The sequence below is a fragment of the Achroia grisella genome, unplaced genomic scaffold (genome assembly GCF_030625045.1).
Source record: "Achroia grisella isolate CSIRO2021 unplaced genomic scaffold, CSIRO_AGI_Agris_v1 utg546, whole genome shotgun sequence".
Taxonomy (NCBI): domain Eukaryota; kingdom Metazoa; phylum Arthropoda; class Insecta; order Lepidoptera; family Pyralidae; genus Achroia; species Achroia grisella.
Genome location: NW_026712931.1, coordinates 288,014 through 312,593, shown reverse-complemented (window position 1 = coordinate 312,593; position 24,580 = coordinate 288,014). Strand labels below are relative to the sequence as shown.

General features: G+C 31.9%; 1 protein-coding gene across 1 annotated transcript in view; it reads left to right on the top strand.

The window, feature by feature from the left end:
- Nucleotides 1-16,752: 16,752 nt before the first annotated feature.
- The window catches only part of LOC131848166 (tyrosine-protein kinase Src64B), a 60,524-nt gene continuing 52,696 nt past the window's right edge, over nucleotides 16,753-24,580 (top strand). The window contains exon 1 of the mRNA XM_059197934.1: nucleotides 16,753-17,072. The gene's annotated coding sequence lies outside the window, so the exon portion shown is untranslated. The remainder of the gene's footprint in view (nucleotides 17,073-24,580) is intronic.

The window sequence follows — 24,580 nt, the reverse complement described above, 5'->3', positions numbered from 1 at the left end:
CATGATGATATGTTGATGATGTATCCGACAGTTACCATTTTATAATATAAATAAGGGGGTGGGGGAGGGGATTGTTATTAATGTGGACTCATGACCCCATTTCTAGCAATGTACCATGTCAGGTTGACCTCCACGCGGTCCCCCCTGGAAACCGTCGTGATAAATTCCTGGTGAATTTGTCACGATGGGCTAACTGACCTGATCTTATGTTCATCTTATCATCCTACACTTGTGCCCCGCCGCGTAAACCGTCAGCGCAGGCGGGTACACAATTCCATTATCATCTATAAAAAAAAAAAAAATAATACAGGGGGAAGGGGATCCACAATACTAACAGTATTGTGGACTAATAATCGATTGTTCGCAATATACCATATCAGGTTGACCTCCACGCGGTTTTCCCCTGGAAACCATCGTGGTAAATTACTATTTGCCAAGATGAGTTAACTGACTTTACTTTATGCTCTTATTATTGCCCCGCCAGCGTAAACAGTTAACGCAGGGGAACCAGCCATTCCATTATCATCCATAAAGAAATATCCATGAACAATTTCCATGCCATCTAGTCACAAAGTAAGCAGAGTTAGTTTTATGGCTATAAGATAACAATTTTTATTATAAATATACGCATAATATGAATACAAATATTTGTACAGTAAGAGGAATAGAACCGACGATCATTGCACGCAAAGCGATGTGTTAAACCGCTTGACCACTAAGGAATTCCATTCCCACTTAGTTATTAGGTTAGCTTATTTGCCATTCCAATTACATAAGCAACAGCAAACAGTAGTGTTGTTTAAAAAAAACACTAGGCACGTTACGTGGTAGAGACAGATGAAGTTTTAGCCGCCGGCTTTGCTCACTGGGTCAACAGGTTCGCTCGAGTACTGACTGAGCTCAGGGACGCGCAGTCTCTTTTACCGTTTCTATACATATATAGAAATGTAATAAACATTACAACCCGTACTACGTAAAGCAATATCATTACATAGTATAAAACAAATAATAAACTATATATGATATTTTTTTTCGTAAATGCGTACATATTATACATAATAAACACTCAGACCGATACAGACAATCATACTCATGAATACAAATGTTGGTGCCGTGCGAGGAATCAAACCCGCGACCATCGGAAGTAAGGCGGTGTGCTAAACCGCTAGACCACCGAGGCCGAATATTATTATTTTTATTATCTTTGTGAATATTTGAACATTACAATACATAAGTGTACACTACATACAAGCGAAATTAAATTTTATATTTAAGTATTAAATCTATTGTATACTTTAATATAATATTTTATGTATAATATATGTGTAATTATGAAAATATGTATAATATAATATATATCCCTACAGTGAAAACTTCTATTAAAGACTTCCCCTGTATCAAATCGCAGCGGGAGCCTAAGATTTAAAATAAATTAAAATATATACATTAAAAAAAAACGGTGAAACAAATAAAAGGAGAAAAAAAAATTTTGAACATTGTTTAGATTTTAGATTTAGTTAATAATATTGTACTTCAATTGTAATAACGACACAACACTTTTAGTTATAAATAAAGATATACATATGTAAATAAATATACCATTAAATCACACGTTGTTTTGCTGTGTATGGTTTTCCCCATTTGGGATAACAGCCATAAAAGTATAATATTATTATAATTCATTATTTTACGGAAATTGAATTCATTGCTTATTTATGTCAGTTGCGTTTTATTCAGCTACTATTGACACTACTTAAATACAGAGGCTCCAAATTGTCATACAAAGTAAATGCTTTGTGGAATTTGTTGTTTGTCAAATTTCATTAATTCTTGATAAATCAGGATTCAGTTCCTTTTTTTATGCCGGCCCTGCTGATACCGTACCATTTTTTTTTCGCGAATGATAATAGAATGGTGCACTCGGCTGCGCTAACGGTAAACTCACCAGTGGGGGATGAGCATGAAGTCAGGTCAGTTCGCACATCCTAGCAAATGGCAAACTGTCATGTTTTCTATGGGTAACCGTGCGGAGGTCAACCTGACAGGGTACATTGCTAGCAGTATGGTCACTATCAATCTCCTACCCCTTATGATACTTGCCCAGTATGGCTATAGACATGAATATCACAACGAACATCTCATAATTATGTGACTTCATAAACATAAAGCTGAACTAGGTGAGACAGATGAACCCATAGCAGTAGCAGACAAAGCGTACAAAGTCTACATCAGTAAGACCTATTTACCGTCAGAGTGCACACCTACTATACATAGTTCACAAATATATTCAATTAAATAAATTAGTCATTATGTAGAATCAGTCATTTGTATAATTTACGTCAGAAATTGATAAGATGTCTATTTCAGTACTATTCAGGTTAGTTACGCAAAACTCAGTAAAAGATAACAGTAAAAATATCTACTGTTACCTAAGTAATTAACTTGATTACTTTATTACGCTACTGTTGACATTAAGTGTATTGAAGTATGCGAGTCCAATGAGGCGGAAAAGAATGTGCTGAAAAGTAAATATTAACTAGTATTCTCTGACTTCGAACGGGTATACTAGTGAAGAAAATCATGTTACCTGTAACCTGTAGAATTCAGAACAATGTAAGAAATTGAACATCTGAATGTCCGTCTGTCAATTTTGTCAATATCTTTATAATATATAAAATTCTCGTGTCTCAGTCGCCGATTGGCAATACTTCTCCGAAACGACTTGATTGATTTTGACGAAAGTACGTATATACGGTAGGTCTGAGAATAGGTTGTTATCTATTTATTATACCTCTAAATGATAAAGTTATAAAATAAAAATAATTTTTTTTTAAACCAAGTATTATACCATTTTTTCATTCAATGTAATACTTCTTTTATACGTGCCACTGAATAACACAACAAAAAGTAATTGATCAAATAATTGTAAGCGTTCTGAAGTAATGCATTTATTATACATATAACAAACACATTTAGCAGTCCCTTAATATATATATCTGACTATATTGTTTCTCTTGCTTGATATAGTTACCGAGTTCGGAATCAGCATGCTAGTTATTAAGCGGACTGCGTCTTCAACCGGATGTCCGATGATCTATTGTTTTCTTGTATAGACTAGTATAGTCTGCACTGTCTGAGAATTGTATTTAAAATCTAGATAGATCTGTTTCTATGTCGTTTTTTTCTTTGACTGGTTATTGTCCCCGGCTGTATTTGCCCGAAATTCATTAATGGCAGGGACATACCATGAGCTTTCAATACTAATCAATACTTGAATGATAAATGGAATAATAATCATTTTGTAAAATATTAATTAACTCATAACGGTTAGGTATAGTGTAAAGATTTTCTAGTCTTCATTTCTTTCTTTTATCGTTTATGTTCTCATTCAGTTTCGTAGTTGGAAACACTTATGAGTGTGCTCTTAGTTTTATTTCCCAATCGCATTGTAAGGAATGGTCCGTGCTAAAATTGTGAAGATGGTTAATTTTGTGCAAGTTGGGCGTGCTATGTTCCCCCGCGCGGTATTGATTTTTGTTATTTGCATCCCGTCTGCTCTGCTGTATATCTGCTGCTATTGTTAGACGAATAGTCATTTATATGTACTCAAAAAGGAGAGCGACCTTTTCGGTTGATATTGAACGAACTCTGAAAATGACAAAAATTGGGGACCTTATCTCAGTTACTATTTATTTAGGTCTGTTTATTTAAAGAATACCTTTTTAATTGATAAACGGGGTATTTTAATGAAATGTTAGAGATACAGTCCTTTTTACGTGGAGAGGACGTTATTTCGAAAGCTACCTGATGTACCTTCAGTCTGGAAATAGTCACGAGTGTCAGTATTTAGGTCGCGTCCGCTCCATTTATAATTATCTTTGCTGATGGCGTCGCTTCATCAGCCATAAACTCCATAATATGACAGGGCGTGGTTCCGTATCTATCGCATGACGAACGAATTCTTTGTTACGTTACGAGTAACTTTCATATATCAATGCCGCTGTGCTTTCTGTGACAACTTTTTTATAAGCGTTGCGTGTTTTACGTTTATTTATTTACTTTATTGCCGAGAATAGTATTAGTGACATCCTTTCGTTTTGATTTTACTTTTTAATAAATTATATTGCACGTTTTGCTTGAAATATTACCCTAGAAAATAAATATGCTTGCTTTGATTGAATTTAACTACCTATTGATTCATCTGCTTACGATGTAGATATTAGCCTATATTTAATACTGGCCAGATGGCTTAGTGTAGGGTTTAATTGCAAGTTTCCTTCTATTATGTGCTACAGCGTATTGTGTTATGACTTTGATCGCCTCTTACGTGTTTAATGGATTGAATGGAGTGGTGACACAGTGTATGCACGCTCCCTATGCGACGAATTCATTTATAAGGTAGATATACTAACTATAATAAGATATTGACATTGGATACGTAAAATTATTTGGATATCTCATTATTGCTACTAAGTAGCTTGTTATGGAAAAAATAGAGAACGATTCTGTCTTTGAATGCAAAAGAAAAATAATAATGTCTTCTTGATAAGGTACCGATTTAAAAATTTACGTTACGTGACGTTGAAATTTTAATACTATTTTGTAGTTAGTAGCTAAATTATAACCTTTATTTTTTTTGGGTGTCCTTGTAATTCTTTCTTTTACTGTAAATCACAAATAGATTTTACAAGTATCTATTCAATTACTGCCATAGTAAAGAAAACATATTTGCCTTGAAAACTAAGAATATTAATACTGCTTCCATTGTTCACAACATTTACACATTTCTGCAGACAAATCCACGGCAAAAAAACTAGTGTATAATAAAGCCAAAAACCTTTCATTATTCTATACCTCCGAGATAAGTTATAGTCCGGCAATCTTAGCGGCACTCTGATAGTATCCCCTCCTGTCTGGAGTAAATTGAGTAATTACCGACCGAGATTACATAGTAATTTGAGGGGCGGAAGTGCGGAAGGTATCGATCATCCTATTAAAGATTCTTCATTCCTTTACTAACATATTTACATTAAAAATAAATAGTATGTAAAACTTTATACGACAACGCGGGACTGTCAGTGACAGGGTTGACAGGTTTGTCAATAATATGTTAATCTAGATATCATATCATTTGCCACACACATACATAACCTTAAGAAAGTAATAAATTTTAAACTATAAACTTAAACTAATGTGTTATTACTTCAGCAACAGTTACCTAGGTTATTTCGACCACGGGTACCAATTTATATAATTATGAAATGATTGCAAGCACATTTATAAACGAATAGTAGATATGTTTCTTTCGTTGAAAAATTCCTTAGTAAAATAAAGAAGAAACATATTTATCCAACATAAGATATTATGTCGGCATTGAAAATGTTGTTTTTAACAATTTTCAGATAAAACTTGTTTACTCTTATATTATTTTGCAGTTTGAATCAATGTCGCCTTCTATGTCCTCCTCAATTAGCCATAATTTTAGCCACTAAATGCTCATAGCAGTACTTGATTTCTAATAATTTGTCTAGACTTTGTAATGACAAAATCTCGCCCTTTTCGAGATTCGGCAGTTCGTCGAACCGTCTGCCCTTCATCTTGCCGTTCACTTGCTAAGATGAATTTAAATTTTTATTTACTGTGCTATTGAATAGAACATCATATTTAAATACGTTAGTTACTGAAGCATATTAAGATACGAGTAGCTTAATTTAATACGCAATGATGCAGAATACATTAAATACCAACCAGTAGGTATACAAAAACTTCTTGCAAATATGAGTTTTGAAGATTAGTTACAATTCATTGAGAATTTATTTCATTGATGACAACAATTTGATGTCAACTTTATAGTTATTTGATATATAGAATAAAATCAAAGTTATAAAAAAATAGCTGGGCGAAATAAAAACGTTCAGTCCTGTGATACATTGGCTCCTCATCAATCATTTTCATTCTCTCTCGACGTTTTATATTAAATATATGCAGTAGTACACGTTGTAGAATATATATATATATATATATTTTAGCCTAATTTAAAATTCTGCTCTTACGCGAAGAGTCTTGCAATAAAAATTAATAAACTTGGTAATATTCTATCGTTTAACAAAACAATCTCTTTAATTCAGGCACCGACCAAAAAAAGCTCGAAAGATTTTTCTAAATTACTTCCACCTTATTAAATACCTACTAAAATAAAAACTAAAGTATATTACTACAAGATAATAAGAGATTTTTTAGACAATTTTTTACATAAAATGACAACAGTTTATCGAGAATACCTAATAAAGACTTTATATGTGAATCTCATTGGTTTATAATAAGATATTTTTTATTTATCCTCGCATTTTATAAAAGGTTAGTTTCGGTGTGAGTCTCCAGTGTAGGACAACTAATATAGGATCACTAACCAAATTACACTTGGCGAAATTACCTGGAATTAACCACAATGGTTCCCAGAGGGATTCAATAGGGGTCGACCAGATACCTAACAATAGGTGCATTAGTCCTCCCCAATCCTATTTATTAAAAGAACATACAAAACAGAAACTAATTTAATAATAGAAAATTTATTTGTCAAATATGTACAAATAATAATTTTAATTAATTATTCTTTAGATATATTAGTCGAATATGTCCAAATAATAATTTTAAGATAAGTCAAAAAGCAAAACTAATAAACAATTAAAAAGAAAATCATTTACTTTATTAATTAGTGTTTAATTACTAATATATAATTGCCTTTTAAACTGTGGCTAGCCTTAAATTCTTTAACTTTATACAAAGTCTAGAGTAGCAAAAATAGTCAGCACAATAAACGACGTTATAATTTTATGGGAATAAATTTGTTGCTAAACCTTTGCCCTCAAGTGTTCTCAATGGTATACACCATAGAATCGCTAATAATGGCGTATCTTAGCCAACAGTCACGGTACGTTAACACGTTCAATATTTCGCTTTTTGCGTTTTGAATTAACATGAATGAAACATGATGTCATACTTATAAAAACTTGATATCAACTTTGGTTAAGGTTACAAATTAAATTTTGATGTGCTCGTGTTTCAAGAAAAAATAAGTTTTATTCTTATAAATTTGGACTATATTGCATACCTACTCTTAAATAATCATATTTCGAAGCATATAACTGTAGATTTTAATATGTTTCTAATGTTAATGGTTAACAACTACGATAATAATAAATAAATTACCCTGAATAATTAACACTGCGCCATCTAGTCCCACGGTAAGTAGAGCTTGTGTTGTGGATAATAGACGATATAAATACTTTGTAAATACATAATAATATACGTAGAAAATACCCAGATCGATACAAACAATCATGAATACAAATCGAACCCGCGATCATCAGAAGAAAAGGGGTCTTATACTGATAGACTACCGAGGCCGATAATATATAAATTGTGAAGGTGGTGAAAATATACATCTATTGAAGGCATTTGTTTGCGTTGCGGTTACCATTTTCGATCAGGCGGGACGTTTGCTTGTTTGCTACCTGTCTGGTACAAAAAAGAAATGAGTTCGCTTTATTTACCATAATTTATTCATAGGTTTAATGAATTCCAACGCGACGTAGATACCTAATACATTTTAATGTCATCGCAAGTCTAAATAATCTAATCGCAAACATTTGGTGTTCACTTATAAATTGTAATTTTGTTTGTTTGGTATATATAAACGTCACATTAATTATATCTATAATAATATGTATACAAGCAAGTTTCTTGAAATGTAAGTCTGCTTTTCGATTCAGCAGTTAGAATATAAAAAAATATGTTCTATGACTATTCAAAAGTGCTAATGCTAAGTTTATTTGAATAAAAATAATGCCTATTTTTAAATATGTGCGACTTCGTCTGCACGATCTCTCTCCCCCAATTACACCCCTTCTACATAAAAGACAGCATATTTTCGTCCTTGTAATACTATTTATCTTCATATCCATTTAGTTGTGAAAATGTAGCAAACAGACAGAAACACTTCTGCATTTATAATATTAGTATTAATGTCTATATGGATAAAAATCTGTTTAGACCGATATAGCAATTAAGATATCTTGATCAAGATATGCACACCTGATCTTTTAGGTATATCATAACTCGATCGGTTATGTTTATATTATTCGGCATCGTCATTTATTAATCATTTAATTGAAATGCCTAACAAAAATTATAATAAATGAAAAATATAAGCAATAACATTTTAAGTAAGCCCCAAATAAAACTGAAACGTAAAAAAATAACCCAGAAACGCCCGTACAGATCTTCATGATCTGTAGGTAAGATCCATCTCAAAGTCGTTAGTTTGCAAACAAAATACTGCATCAAAATCGATGTATTAATTTAGGAATTAAGATGCCACAGACAGACGTTAAATTTTTAACACCTTTCCACCCTTTTTATATTAGAGGTTAAAAATGAAATAATACGTGTGCCTGAAATACTCGTACCTGTCTATCAGAATTATCACTAAAGAATAGTGCTATGGTAGTTCAAACATTTATTTATGTTTCATAAATTTAGTTACGGAGTCAGGTAACGAGGGGATGCCATCCTATACTGGGCTTCAGGGTTGGCAACCTTAAAACACCCTTGTGTAAAGAAACATAATATCTCGTAAATTAGCTTAATTTGACTCTCTAACCTCGTACATCATAGTATATTAACCGATTTTCGTAGGTCAAAATCTCGTACAAACTTATATGAGGGTGAAAATGATATCGTACCAAAGGTCTAAAAACCTCGTGATTGTACGGTTGGCATCCCTGCTGGGCCCGGAATGTCAGGACTGTTACGCAAATGGCGATCTCCGCCCACATCTGCCGTTCCGATCGCAGTGGGGTTATGCATCCAACTCTGCATACTTTTAGGAGGGGAGGCCTTTGAGCACGCGCTGCTGTCATAACTACATAAACTCTTATTATTCTCTCGTAACGGTGAAATTTTACCTTACACCAGTATAATATTATTTTGATGTGAAACGCGTATTGTCCATAGAAACATTAGAGAGAAATACGTAAACATATACCAGAACGAAGCAAATTTAATTTTAGTATATTTAGTTTGTCCAAAACTACTAATTATGCTCTGTAGTCTGAAAATAATATCTTCGCAGTGTTTACCCATTTTAGAAAAATAGTGGGTTTGGTTAAATAAAATTAAATAAATAAATGTAATAGATTAGGTCTTTTATCTATTTATTAATAGGTATATAATAGATTAGCCACCTATCTCATCTTCAACTTGTGTGTTGTAGTCATGTTGTAGTTCACGAATATTTTTTTCCAAAATAAAGTATTGCCCCTTATATCTATATAATGCAGCTCTCTTTAGATTATAGTACTTTTAAAATACCTTGTCTTACAAATATTATAATCTATAGAGAGAGGTCAGAAGGTTTTAGTTTATCCATTAAGATAAAAAAATACAATATTCTATCATTATATCATTAGAAAATAGGTCAGTGTAAAATAGAAAAAAGCTTATAAATTTTAAATACAAATGTAAGCAGAAACGAAATATATTTGTAAGCGCATAAATGTAATCAAGGAAGCTTATTAGATTCAAGTTGAACGAGCTGGAACGAGCTTGTTAAATTCCGTTTTTGCCTTTTTCCGCAATGACATTCACAATGGTCCAATTGAATAGTATCTACCTACGTCTTTTCTTATAAAAATCACTTGAAAAGGATCAGATATTTCTGTATGATTCCTGAAAAAGATTTGGCTTCAGTATTGTTAAAAATAGATCGGGATTTTCTTAGTAATGCAATTTATAGATAAGTTAAGCTCATAAATAATTTCATAGAATACATTCACGTTGGATATTTTACGCCATTACAATTTAAAACAATAAGTGGTTTCTTATTTCTTTGGAAATTTCAGAGTACCTATCAAATTCTTTAACACCACCACTGTCTCTGAAGTTTTCTTTGTTATTTCTGACTATTAATATTTTGAATGATTAAATACTAATGGTCGCTGCGTGAATCATTCAAATAGTATCTAAATATACTTAAAAACTATTACTGCGTATTATGATTGTTTAATCTTGAAGTTAAATTATTTTGTACCAATCATAATAATTTTTTCATAAATAATTTAAACAAACTGTATTCTAATAGAACAGAGGTAACTTGTGGCTCAATAGCAACGAATGAAAATAGGGTGCATCAAGTCAACTTTCACGCAGTTTCTTCTGAACCCTATCGTGCTTAATTTTTGGTGAATTAGTCAGAATAGGCTAACTAAGGTGACTGACATGATCCACAAACTATAATTCCACTAGTGCTTGAGAATGCCAAGTACACGGCGGTACTCGTCGGGGTACGAGATTTTTCATCTTCGGTACTACATCATCTCAATTCTCGATCATCCATACAATTTTTCACTGCAGCTATAATTATATGTAGCCAAATGTATATGAAAAACAGATTAAGTTCAGCAAACCTTCCAACATATATCGTTACCGAAAACAGAACTACTGTTCCATAAACATAAATAAAAAAAAATATAGTATTGAGTGTACGCAGTGTGAGAAAAAATAACAAATTGTATCATTCATAACAAAACAATTGTAATTGTTTGACAATATTATGATATTGCTAATACCTCAAACATTGCGTAGTATTAACATTGGTGATAGTTGATACATCTTGCAATAACAGTAGTCTAAAGTACAATTGTATTATATCTTACTACAATATTATTATAAAGTTACCTTAAGCCTTCCACTCTATTATCAAGGCAAACTAACCACAGAACAGATGTTATTTGAACTAGGTACCTAATATTTATTTTTACATATTAGTTAGAAAATTAATATTATTACTATTACTAATAAAATAAAATTTAAAAAAATCAAATTAGTTATGATATTATCATTGAGGAGGTCAACAAACTTAAGGTCACAATTTGCGGTTCACGGCTTGCAAGTTCAAGCTACTTACAACTAATATGTGTTCATGTGATAAAGGTGTACAGTATATATCACATAATTAAAGAACACATATTTAATACTACTGAGGGGACTTTTGTAAAATGTCTGGCTGGGTATCCACGCAGTACTACCTCTTTGTTCCTGCAATTAATTTCAAATCCAAATTTATGCCCGTATTCTGCGTCATAAAGATAAATAAAATCAATATAGTGATGGGCCGATGGACAAGTAGGGTCGATCTACCGCACACGCCGAATTGCAATAAATCTTCTTTATGTTTGCTTACCAAGTGTCGCCTAAAAATACAAGTTGTCCGGGCATGGTGATCGGCACGTCTGTTGTTCAGGCGTGGCCCTTGCATTTTTATTGCCTCACTTTGTCGGCGTATGGGACACTTAAGTTTCGCACAGCGTGTTCTGCCGTTCATTCTTGTTACATCTTATCAAAAACTAAGGTTCCTCCTTTATTGTTTCTTCTGTAACAGTGTGTCGCAGTGATTACAGTTTATGTGACAACCCCTACGTAGTTTTAGATAATAAAGATTACGATTAAGTATATACAGTTCTTATTGAAAATTTAAAAAATTAAGACTTTAAGTAGTATAGGGTACTAGGGGGAAATGGGATTGTTAGTATATGGACTGATGATCCCATTATTAGCAATGTATGGTACATTGCTCAGGTTGGTCAGGTTAAACTCCACGTGGTGCGGCCTGGAAACCATCGTGATAAATTCCTGGTAATTTCACCAAGATCAGTTAACTGACCTGGCCTCAAGTTAATCTTATCATCCTCCACTGTAAACTCTTAGCGCAGTCATTAAATATATATAGGGCCTTTTTTATTTTGATTAAGAATGTATAGTGCTTATTGACTATTATTAATATCTTATTATCTAAGCTATATAAATACCTACCTAACTAATTTATACGTAGGTAAACATTAAATAAATAATTGTGTAAGTATGTTATTGTTTGAATAAAGAATATATGTTATTTATTCCTTGAGATTTATTTATTTTGCACACGTGCGAACTATAATGTAATTAAATTGTATGTAGCTAGCTGCTAATAATACAACAAATTGTTACGGCTTGAGAAATTACCAGCTGGATTTCCTCTTCACTGTTAAGCAGGCGTTTATATTTAACTTGTGTTAGAACAAAACGTGTCATTGCAACGTGCTCTATAGACACGAGAACTTCCAAATAATTTATTACCGTTTAGTTTACAGCTGTGTTGCCTTGCTAAAATTAAAGTAAATATTATTCAGTGATATTTTAATGGATATAATATCAACAGTTAGTTAATTTTGCCAATAAATACAATCTCTTGGTACCTCTGTATCGTATACATGATTATAATGTCGCTGAAAGGACGACAGAAGAAAAGAAAATAAACAAACAGTAGTACGATTTTTCGCATGAAAAATCGCATGTATCAAAGTGTAAGCTGATAATCTGAAGAAAAGAATCGGTGGAAAGAGATGTCTTCTTCCAAATAACGGAATAAAAACATGGTCCTAACGGCCTCGGTGGTCTAGCCCACCACCATACTTCCGATGGCCCCGGATTCGATTCCTCGCATGATACACATTTTAGTATTATTGTTGGTAAACTGCAAATCAACTGCATCTGTTTGAAAAAATCTTTTACCCTTTAAAATTCCAGATAACCGATATATTATATACTATGTATATTATTCAACTTAGAGAGATTGGGAGGTGTTTCTAGCGTAAATTAGCAGGCTAATCAAGCAACAAATTGAGATTACTACAACGTCGTCGTTATATTAAGGCAATTATCAATGTAATTAAGCCACGATTAATATTACATTACATTAAATTTATCTTTTTTAATTTGGAATGTTACATATGTTTACGTTTCACCTGGATGGTTAGTAGTCACTATTGCTTATATGTATACATGAACAGCAACACGGACATTACATTATCATATAACGCCCGCATCACGTTATCCTGTAAACGCGTACTCTAATGCGAATTCATTAATTCAGTAAAAGGGGTCCCTTTTACTAATATATTTTAGTCATCATATTATATTTTTTTTAAGCTTTTTAATTTTAATTTTAATTTTAAGTTCTTAGTTGTACAATTAGGTTATGTAAATATTATTTATAATATGTATTATATTTACGACATTATTTTCTGTTATTACTATCAAAAGTATAATTTTCATTCTTGTGTATTTGACTTGACATGCAAATACTATATGCCTCCATATTAAAATAATAATCAATAATATTGAAATAGATGGCCAGTTTCCGTTGCAGCCAAGTTATTGTTCTGGCTGGTATCACATTAGTTTAAGTTTATTTTATAATTTCTCTTATTTAGTATAGATACAATGGGATTATCATGGTCACATTTTATGTACAAAGATAAAAAAAAAAGAGAATTAAAAAAGGGACACAAGCATTTTGAGTAGTAAGTAGTCCAAATGCATCTGACTACGATTTAGTAGTAAAGACATCACAACGAATTAAATATTTATACATGCCTAACCGATAATTTTAAAGTTCTCCAATATTCCGTCGTTAGTACATAGGTTTACTCTGCTTAAACGTTGCACCACACGTGTTCCGCGTCTAAACTACGCATCATCAAGCAGTAAATCGATCGAGTCTAGATGCCTTTCTCTGAACACTCTGTGTCCAGACTTCGAATTCGTAGTCTGAGTGGGTAGCCCGTAATTGAACATAATAAGTTGACAAAATTTTCAATACTTGTTTGCTAATTGTTATTATACCTATATGAATTTCTTTAAGCAAAAAGAACAATTACGTTTTTCATCATTAGTATGGAGTCACACCTCAGGAATTTTGTTCTGTTCTTATATAGCATTGTCATACTTAAACTAGATTTACCATATTTTTCGTATATTTATAAATATCCTTAGATTGTAAATCTCAGGGTTTTCAAGAGATTTAAAATGTTGTATACTTTCTATATCAAAGCCCTGAGATTTTCGTATGGAAATCAAATTATACAAGTCTTCAGTTAATTTATAAAATTATAACATGCTTTATATTGTACCTTATAAGTATCGACTACTTATACTTACTACTACTAATCAGAGTAGGAACATCAATTGCAATAAACTCCTATAAATCCTTTCTGTTTTGCAAAGAATTTACATAATACTCAAAACTAAACGGAAAATAACGTCCAATTTAAAAACCGATCTTTTTCGAAACGGTAAAAAAATGAAGTTTAACATAAGGTGCGATTTGTCAGGCAAATGAGCAGCTAATTTTATGATGCACCATATGAGTCAGCGAGAGTTCATTGGAACGGAATTCACATAATGTAACGGACCTGGATTGATAGCCCGACTCTTATAAGGTTTATTACTAACATGTTATGTCATTGTAATTGTCGTGGGTTATTTAGAAAGTAATACAAATGGATGGACTGCTTGAAAGATGATATGGCAAGAAATGGAGTTAGTACAGAGATGACTGTTGTATTGTGACGGAGATGTTTGAAAGAGAATAACGCAGATTCGCAAATGATGTAGATTAGAGAAAGATGATGATGATTCTAAAATGATCTTTTTTCTGGATGTTGATTTTACATGTACCTGATTCCCAAATGATGTAGATTATAGAAAGATGATGATTACCTAATCTAAAATTATTTTTTTTCTGGATGTTGATTTTACATGTATCTGATTCCCAAATGATGTAGATTAGAGAAAGATGATGATGATTCTAAAATGTTTTTTTTTCTGGATGTTGATTTTATATGTACCTGATTCCCAAATTATGTATATTAGAGAAAAAATATGATGATTCTAAAATTCTTTTATCTGGATGTTGATTTTACATGTATATGTATGTAGTTACGTCTCTGAATGAAAATAAATCTTCTATGAAACCAATAAAATGATGAGAAGATAATTATTATTCTCATAAAACTTAGATTTTTTCCGAAACTTAGATTAGTATTAATTGAAGTTGATTACGGAGTAGCCAATAAAACTGTCATCTAAAAGAGATGTAGAGCTAATACTGATTAATTTAAGTAATTGTTAGAAGGTATTAAAAATGATTAGATTCTACATTATCCTACAATACAATTGGAGACAAGTGGAACTTGCAATATGCATCTAATGACACACAATTAACAATGGTAAATCATTAATACCTTTGAGTACTGATTTAGATCTTGCATTAATTACAACTTTATTAAGGGAATATATTCTTTCTATTACTAATATTATAAACGCGTGAGCATGGATGGATAGGTATTCTTTCACGCAAAAAATACTGAACAGATTTTGATCAACTTTTACAGTAATATAGCATATGTACCAGAATTATACATGAAACTGCGGGCACTGCATTTATTCAATATTTTAAGACCTAATAAGAACCACACGGTGATAATTATAGTAATTGTAGTATATAGTGCCAAACTGACTGAATACTATAATGCAATAGGTAGGTATTTATATAAACTTATTTGGTTTCATTGTTTTTCCCATTTGATAATAGATTACGTACACAACATTGTTAAATTAATATACTATTTTCCGAGTAGGTAAATATTATTTTTTATGATAGTTTGAAATTACAACTGCACATTCACGCTATCTTAGTGTCAAATGGCCATATAATAAATATGGTAAAAAAATATCAGCCATTACTATTATTAATATACTTTTTACTTAAGTACCTATATAACTTTATTTTTCTACGACGATGGAGATGGCATTAGTCAATTCAATCCAGTTACAGTTATATTTTTTTTCTTTTCGGGTATGGCTTTCACAACAGTTATATTTGGTATTTATATTACGAAATACTCTGTGTTTTGACACATAGTGTGTGACAATAGAAAATTTGACAAAATAAAAGAACTGCCTATGTAATAGAATAGTATCTTATCTGTGGTAATAGTATGTAATATTATCTTATCTGTGGTAATATGTTTATAGCTATAATTGTGTAATGTGCGGTCTTACTGGAGTAAAGAGATGATCTTGACAAATTTAATATTTTATTGCAAATAATGTTTTTGTTCGTAACAGTGAACCTACGTGAATTACATTTTAATGCCCTATCACTGTCATAATACATAATATTTGTCTAACCTAGTTTATTTCTTTGTTGTCACACTTAACAAACCTAATTGTGTAACTTAGTTTGAGATAATGTCTTCTAATATTGTTAGTCTTATTCTATTATATAAAAAGATAAATGTGTAGTAGGAATGTTTATCATGTGAAAATATTTGTAGGCAGGGCACCTTTGATTATTTTTTTTACGTAAAATTACAACAAAAGAATTATATTATTAGTTAAGTAACTACCTATGTCCATTACTCCCAGCTCTAATTCTAGTTTTAACGACTTTATTTTAAACTAACCAATGTATTTAAAACAAAGTTTTATTGAACCCTCATTATTGTTCAAGGATTTATTACCACTGGTAACGTTCTATTCTTATTGTTTATTTTCGTTGTCCGTTTTGTCAATACACATCTGTTTCAGCTGCGCTTTATTGTCAATAACAAGTCAGTAGCAAGTAATGAATTTATTATACAGATCAGCCAGCGTTTGGTCCTTTTACTGTAGCTATTTAGCTATCTAAGAAAATTACTGGCTCTTCGCATTTAATTTACATCGAAAGGTCGTTCATCTTTTCACTAATAAATCGTTGTATAGTCAGCTTGTGTACGTTTGTTATCATATCACCGACAGTGACACTAGGCTAGTTCGACGCCTCTCCTCTATAGCGACGACGTGCGCGCCCCCTGCTGCGTTCCCCCGCCCCGCTCCCCGGTTAGCGGCTTTCTGATGCAGTCTCCACTCGTTCGTCGAGAGGTTAATACGTTTTTTTATTTAAATAAAAGCTCGTGTTCGAGCTTTGTCTACCTTTTCCTCAATTATGTGCAATCTACTATATAATAATATCAATATTACTTGTCTGTAAATACACCTAACTTGTGAATCTGTGTCCAATTATTCTAATACAACTGAACAGTGAACATAAAGATTTCTGTAGTGTTCGTATCATTTATTCAAACTAAGTTCGTGACAGTGCCTAATTTTCGGAATGTGTTTTAGATATTAGGATCTTAAATATTCTAAAGGTATGAAAATATTATTGCTATTTATCTGATTTATTCATTCATAAATAAACTAACCTCAGATATTGATTACTTGGTTATTTTCACTTATTCTATCCAATCTCTTATTGTTACCACTCTCTAAAGTAAGTGCATCCTTAACGGTCTTAACTTAAAAGTCAAATTTAAATAATAAAGTTAAAGTACAAGTCTATCATGTGGTTTTTTTTATATAATGGCATTGTGAATAAAGATTTCTTTATATTTTCTTAATGGATGATAGAGCATATAATTCGGCTGTTTTTATGATGGCACCGCCTTCGATGACATAAATATTTAATTATCCCACGATGCTATGAACGGAGGGTGAAATGGGATAGAAATGCAAGAAAGAGACAACAATAGTCATACAGTTTTCGAGGGGTTGCCAGCTTTGTGTAGCTGGCGGTAGGGGTGTATAGTGTATATTATAGGAATTTCCGTATTCGTATTATTATATGCAGCCTTATTGTACAAATTACAAAACATTAATTGTTTTTAACGTGATTATTTATAATAATATTATAATTATCTGATTTGTTTTTAGAGGGTTTATGAATGTTGTCCGTAAACGATATCCTGCGTTTTACAATTCAAGTATTTTCTATAGACGTATATACATATCAAAATGCTCAATTGTAACAATGTGTTAGTATCTACTTAGTAAAGTTATATTATAATATTTTGTACATATATATTTATCATCATATACACGTTAGGTAAGGTATCTACAGAATATAAAAGTGTACTAATTAACTCTTTTGTTTTTGTTTTAAAGTAAAAAATATGTGGCATGGACGTGGTTTTCTAAAATATAATTCCAAGTTTATTTGGGATGCCAATCTATTTAATTCGCAACATTTAAGCCATTGCCGCATGTAAATATGCTAATAATGCTTAAGTTATAATATCTATTAGTACATTATTCTGAAAATGATATTCTGTTTGTTATAAATTAAAAGAATGTGAAAAATTAGGCCCTATTGATAATATCACCCAAAATACTGGTGGTTAACGAAAGTCCCAGAATTTATTTCGCCGAATGACTCAACTATTTAAGATTCTTAAAAATAAATAAGTAACAAAACTGAGTAGCACATTAAAAGTAAGAGGTTTATCATAACTTTTGTTACTTACTTCACTTTCTCATAAAACAATACTTTCTTTTTACACATCCGATGTTGCTGCGAGAGTGTACGTGTTGGAAATTGTGCATTAATTTTCGATTATTTTTCTATTCAGAGCATTCCAATTTAAATTGTACTTTCGTAAGCAATTAAAAAAGAATAGTCTCGTAATTGTGTAGCCCGCAAAGTCAGTGTAAATTTCTTTAGAAATCAGATATAGATTATATAAATTCATTTAAATGGTAATATTAACATGTAATCAAGATGTTTACTTATATATGTAGTTGTGTAATGAGTAATCTTGTTAAAATATCGGTAGGCGATCTTTAACTAGTAAAATTATAACAGAAACAAAGTCTATGAAGTTTTTCAAAATTTAAAACGTGGGCAGTCAATGATTCAGTCGACGATAAACTTAATCACCTATCAACCTTCATCTTGGGAATGACTTCATTTTGTTTTTCACACCAGCGTCAGATCTACAATGTTATTAGAGTTAGTATAGCTTGATGTTCATCTGAATCATGACCGACACCAATTGCATCAATCGAAGAATTGTGATTGAAGGTTGTACCTTTATGTTGATGATCGTATCTACTTTGGATAGATAGTATTTGTGTAAAAGAAAAGATAATAAAAACAATATAATTAAAAAACACTGAAGATCTTTTTGTAAAGAGACTAATCAAGATATATTTTTAAATGCTAAAACACTAAGTTGTGCATATGATATGCATCCAGACCGTCTTAATTTACAGTACTTGTTCAATCCTAATAATACTTAAATTGAGTAAAAAATTGCAAAAGTAAAAAATTCAATTAACAAAACTTCTTTCCAAGTTAAAAAAATAATCCGTCTGAAGTAGGAATAAAAAGAATGGGTCATGTTCAGACAATACAGCCAATACAATGAACCAAACAAGTTACCACATGTTTTCAACATAGCTATAGTCTTCGCCGAGAGGCAGGAAGCTACGATGACGTTGGCATGATAACTTGGACAAATATGAACAGATATAGAAAATATTAGAGAACGATAAGAATATTTCGTAAGATAAAGGATAGATTTATATCTCTTTAGATACACAATTGACATAAAACTCTAATACAAATTACTGCATATAACGCTAGATACATAGTTGTGTCGATAAAAAGAGTACGTAACCTTAACGCTCAATAAATTTTTAAACGATAATATAACCTAATTTATTCAATGATGCTTTTAAATTACTTAAATGCGTTAGTGATATGAATCCGGTTGTCGTATTTACAATAGAATTAAATGACTTTATTGTCTGGTGAGGACGATCACTTACAGCCAATGCAGAGGACAGTGACCTATTCAGTCACTTAGTTCCGATTTATGGCCATCGGTGACACTGTTATCTTCGACAATAAAACAAATTTTTGCTACTATTGGTCTACAGTTGTGATGCAATGTTATCTTTTTATATTTACATTTCCTTCTCCAAAGTAAAGCATTAAAAAATGTTAAGCGCTTTAAATGCATCGAATGTGAATCATCGTTTCCAGTTTATATTAAACCACATTACAAAATTAACATAATTCAAACGTGAAAAATGTATTGCTTTTTTATGCAATGATTATTGAAATACAGGTAATGACATTTATAAGTTTCGATTTCAATATTTTTAACGTGCAGCTAAAGATGTCTCACTCGTTCCAAAATTAACGATTGCATTTAGGTTAACGATGTTTATTGTAAATACAAATGGATGTAACGTTTCGTTTAGTACGTAAATGTTGATGATTGATTACGTCTTTTAGGTCACTTTGTAGATGGTTGTATAGTTCATTCGTTTTTGTTTGTTGGCAGGCGTATCTTCTTCATGTTTTATTCATGTAGCAGATTCCCATTCTTGGACTTATTTAGTTTTACATATTTCTAATTACATCTAGAAAATGAACATCCAACAATCGTATAATAGGCCGGTGACCTGTCTGCAGCTAGCTATTGAATCGGTGTTTGTTATTAATATTAATGGCTTGCGCACTCTTTCACCAAGCGCTTCGGGGAAGTAGACACCTAAAAGTGTTTGTCCATTATACCATCCGTCTACTTGCACCTTGACGTGTTAATTACAACCATAAAAGTGTCTATAACTATAATAAAATTCGCACTTTTCCTTGATACAAAACGTTAGATATTTTTATATCCTATATCTTTTTTATTGGTTGGAACTAATTATTAAGCAGCGTATAGGAAAACACTTTTGTTCTTTTAATTAATGCTCCTTATAGATGAGTTGAAATTAAAACTCTTAAATGAAAAACGTAAACAACGTAAAGTAATATGTACAAAAAGATTATTACTATGACATGACATATGTATGCAATGCAAGAGATTGGACACCCTATCGTTACAAATAGACTCGTCTCTAAATAAATTTATACTAAAATATGTAAATCATTGTACAATTATTTGTATTATATTTTTGATCGTTGTTTTAGATTTTTTATGCATCTGGAATATCACTTATTGTAGAGTATTGAAAGTATCGTGACTGTTTCTAAGAATTGTAATAGATATATATCTATGTAGGTATAAATGCGCCGTTATATATTTATACAAAAGTATATGTAAATAGTAGTATGCTAGTAGTAATACCGTATCGTCTAACAGAATGGAACCAGTTCCAGCATCCGATGAATGCACTTCATAATATAGCCGCTCATACAAGTCTTAGTTACCATTCACACAGTCCTCATCATATTACAATTTTGATATATAATAATTTTGATAATACCATAATCTGATAATAATAATATGAAACTCACTTTATACCACATAGTAATTAATGTGTATAATCCAGTTATCTATAAAGTCATTGATGAGCTGACGTGGTATTAGTGTTGCGAAACTTGCTGTAGAAACTTCCACGAATAAGTCCGACCCTCGGTACGCTGTTCGAATGGCTAATCTTGACATTAATATTAACTTACTAAGTATACATATACACCCATCACATCGAAATAGTGTATAATGTTATCGGAGATTTCTGAGAGTATCAACTAAATGAGCCTATGCAGCTAAATTGAAGCCAGTTTGTTATTTGATAAGCATCCGTTTATTACGTAAGCATTCTTGAGCAACAGGGTTCATATTTAAATTTAATGGAAATGGCACGTCGAAGTTGATTCTTATGACTATGTCAAGGTTTGCAGATATTGATCTCCTGTCAGTATTGGAGTACACATCAATCACATCATTAACTGTATAGAAATTTGTTACAGTAGTTCAGCACAGTCAATGTAACGATGAGAATGTCAAGATAAGACCATAATTTGATGGCTCTGTTTTATACTATGGACGTGTTTAATAGCCTGTTATAATTTAAGTTACAAGGTAATAATAATTTTTATATACGGTAGTGTTGAAATAATTGTAACTACTCGGATAAGAATTCATAAAAGAGGCCTAATAGGCCATTTAGGACCAATGTCATACATGCCTTAGTCGTGAAAACTTGAAAGGATACTTTCCTAATTTATTATAATATTAATATTATAAGGCTAACCGAACACGGATGATGATGATGCTGAAAATGGAGGATCGCAAATAATAGATGATCCTTTTAAAGTTCTGTCTAGCAGACAGATACAAACTGAAATTGTAATAGTTTGCGATGTAGTAACCGTAAAACTATATTCTTATGGATGACAATGGAATGGAGCATCCGCCTGCCCTAACGGTTTACGCTAGCGGGGCACCAGTGGCGGATGATAAGATGAGTATGAGGTCAGGTTAGTTAGCCCTTCGTGGTAAATTCTCCATGAGTTTATCACGATGGTTTCCAGGGAAACCACATATAGGTCAACCTGACATTGTGTATTGGTAGCAATGTCCACTAGTCCACATTACTAACAATGCCCGTCCCTCCCGTAAAACTATATATTAGCGCAGGTCGTTTTAAAACATAATTCTTTATTTCCATTATATTTAAATTTTAATATATTGACAGCAATGCAAGTCAAAGTTCAAGATAATTTTAAGGTAATCATGCTGCGTGTAAATAATTGCAATTAAAGTAATTTTAGTCGTGACTTGTGTTCGGCGTAGTTTATACAGAAAAGGTTTTTTCTTCACATCAACACGGACGGAAGCTTCGGTGCTGATAGGTAGTTCATGAGAGGAGATTACTGCCATTAAAACACTTGTTGACTGTGGCTTGTGATGACTTTCGGAACTCAAAGCAATTACTGTATAGTAATCTACGTAAACACTGTAATATGGAGGTCATCGGTCAACACATTGATGTACTCACTTATCATTAGGTGATTATTTCAAGGATGATGTGCATCGTTTTAATGCAATGTATAGATTTATTAAATTATATGGTAATTATTATTTAACCCACCAACAAATAATTACATCGGATACATTAGTTGAATGATATCACGTTTTAGACAATAATTTCAGACAACATTAATTCTACTATAACTCCCAACATACGATAAGACTATTTCTAAAAAAAATATTGCTAATTAGCAGCACCTAATAATCAATAATGTAATGAATAATATCTAAAACTTGTAACGTACAAGATAAAGAATAAAACTGGAATTGTAATTGAAAATAGACGTGTAATTAATGAAATGTATGTGTACGTGTTTTAGTGATTGTCCCTTATTATATGAGTCATAGTTTTGTATTACGGGACTTTGTAAGTTAGGCACTATGACGGCAACACACATATTTATAATACAAGTGTTAAAATTTGCAACATCAACCACTATTTATTTACTGCAGTAGGTACTAGTGGAAATTTTCTATAAACAGACATTTTTGGAAATTATTAGGTATAGACACGCTATTTAATTATTTATGGTATCTGCACATTTGTTTTCTTCATTAAACATCAAAAAACTACTAACAGTTAGGTACAAGTTTTATATTATCGCAATTACTCCTGTAATATTGCATGTTAAGTATCTATTATTTATACATTAGTCAATTGCGATGATAAAGTATTTAGGACTTTTCACCAATGTTGTTACCGCTTCTGGGATCCCATTCTCATGGATTTTATGTCCTTTTGTTTGGTTTATCATTCTCCCACGACAGTACTTAGGGTTAATCATTTTCACTGTCGGGAGAGATAGCAGCTAACTACCTAAATATCTGCGGAATTTAAAGCTTTGTCACACTGTTAATGTTACATCGTGATTGGAGACCCAAAACGACGCGTACCAAACTCTAAGTTAAATTCAATTAACGCTCCTCACACAGCCATTAGTTAATCTGCTCTATCACCGCATAGCAATAAAACATTAGCAGCAGTTTATAGAGGATTACCAGATGATGGTACACATATGCGGGTTACAATATTGCCCATTAAATTACTATTTTAACTCTATTATTGTTTTGATTAACTGTCGATCGTAACGTATATTTTTGAGCCCGTGAATCATCGTTACCATTTTCAACTTTCCAAACGCCTGTTGATTCATTTGCTTACAGAAGTGTTTTAGGAATCGTTTTTACATTATAACCGCTATTAAATTTAACTTGTAGCCACTGTTCATGACTAATAACTATGCGTCGCACGGTCACGCATTCATCAATAGAACTTTGTGACAAATCCATGCTTTTAGGATTTGTATGTAATTTTACAATTTAATTATTAATTATCCTGCTTGCTAAATATAAACTAATTTCTTTATTGGTTATCTGTTGGAGTACCTACACGTGTGGTAAACAATTTATATGAGGTTAAACGTCGTCTTTAGGGTCATAGACTCTTGCTATAGCCGTTGAAAGCGTTAAACCATTATGCGTGTTTTGAAACTTAACTACCGGATCTTGGTAACGATAAACTGTTGTTTTAAATCGTATTCTATCAACTACAGCATTAAAATAGCTCGGATAGGTACTTTACATCATAGATGCAGGATCGCTGGCTAAAGAGCTCACAATGCCATACATCATTTTCTTAACATCTAAGGACATTTGACATCACCCCGCCCGTTAAACGTTAGCATTTAATTAACTTTCACTGTTACGATGATTGAAAAGAAGAAACTTAGAGATGGAAATCACAAAAATAGATAAAAGTTCTATATATAGTTAAACGTGGGGAGAGTCCCTCGTAATTTTGGAAGAATGATGCGATGATTCTAATGTTAGTTTATATTTCAAACTCGTTTTGTGTGTACTATCGTCAGATGTAATATGTGTAGCAGTAACGTAGGTAGTAAGCAGTAAAACTGACTAAGGCTCAACGGTACCTTGATAAAACATCATAAACTTGGAATGACATTGCGTCCCCGATGTTTGTGGTGCGCTGACCTCGCTTCAAGTGGCTGTTAACCAAAACGAATTATTACGTCTTCATCCATCCATCA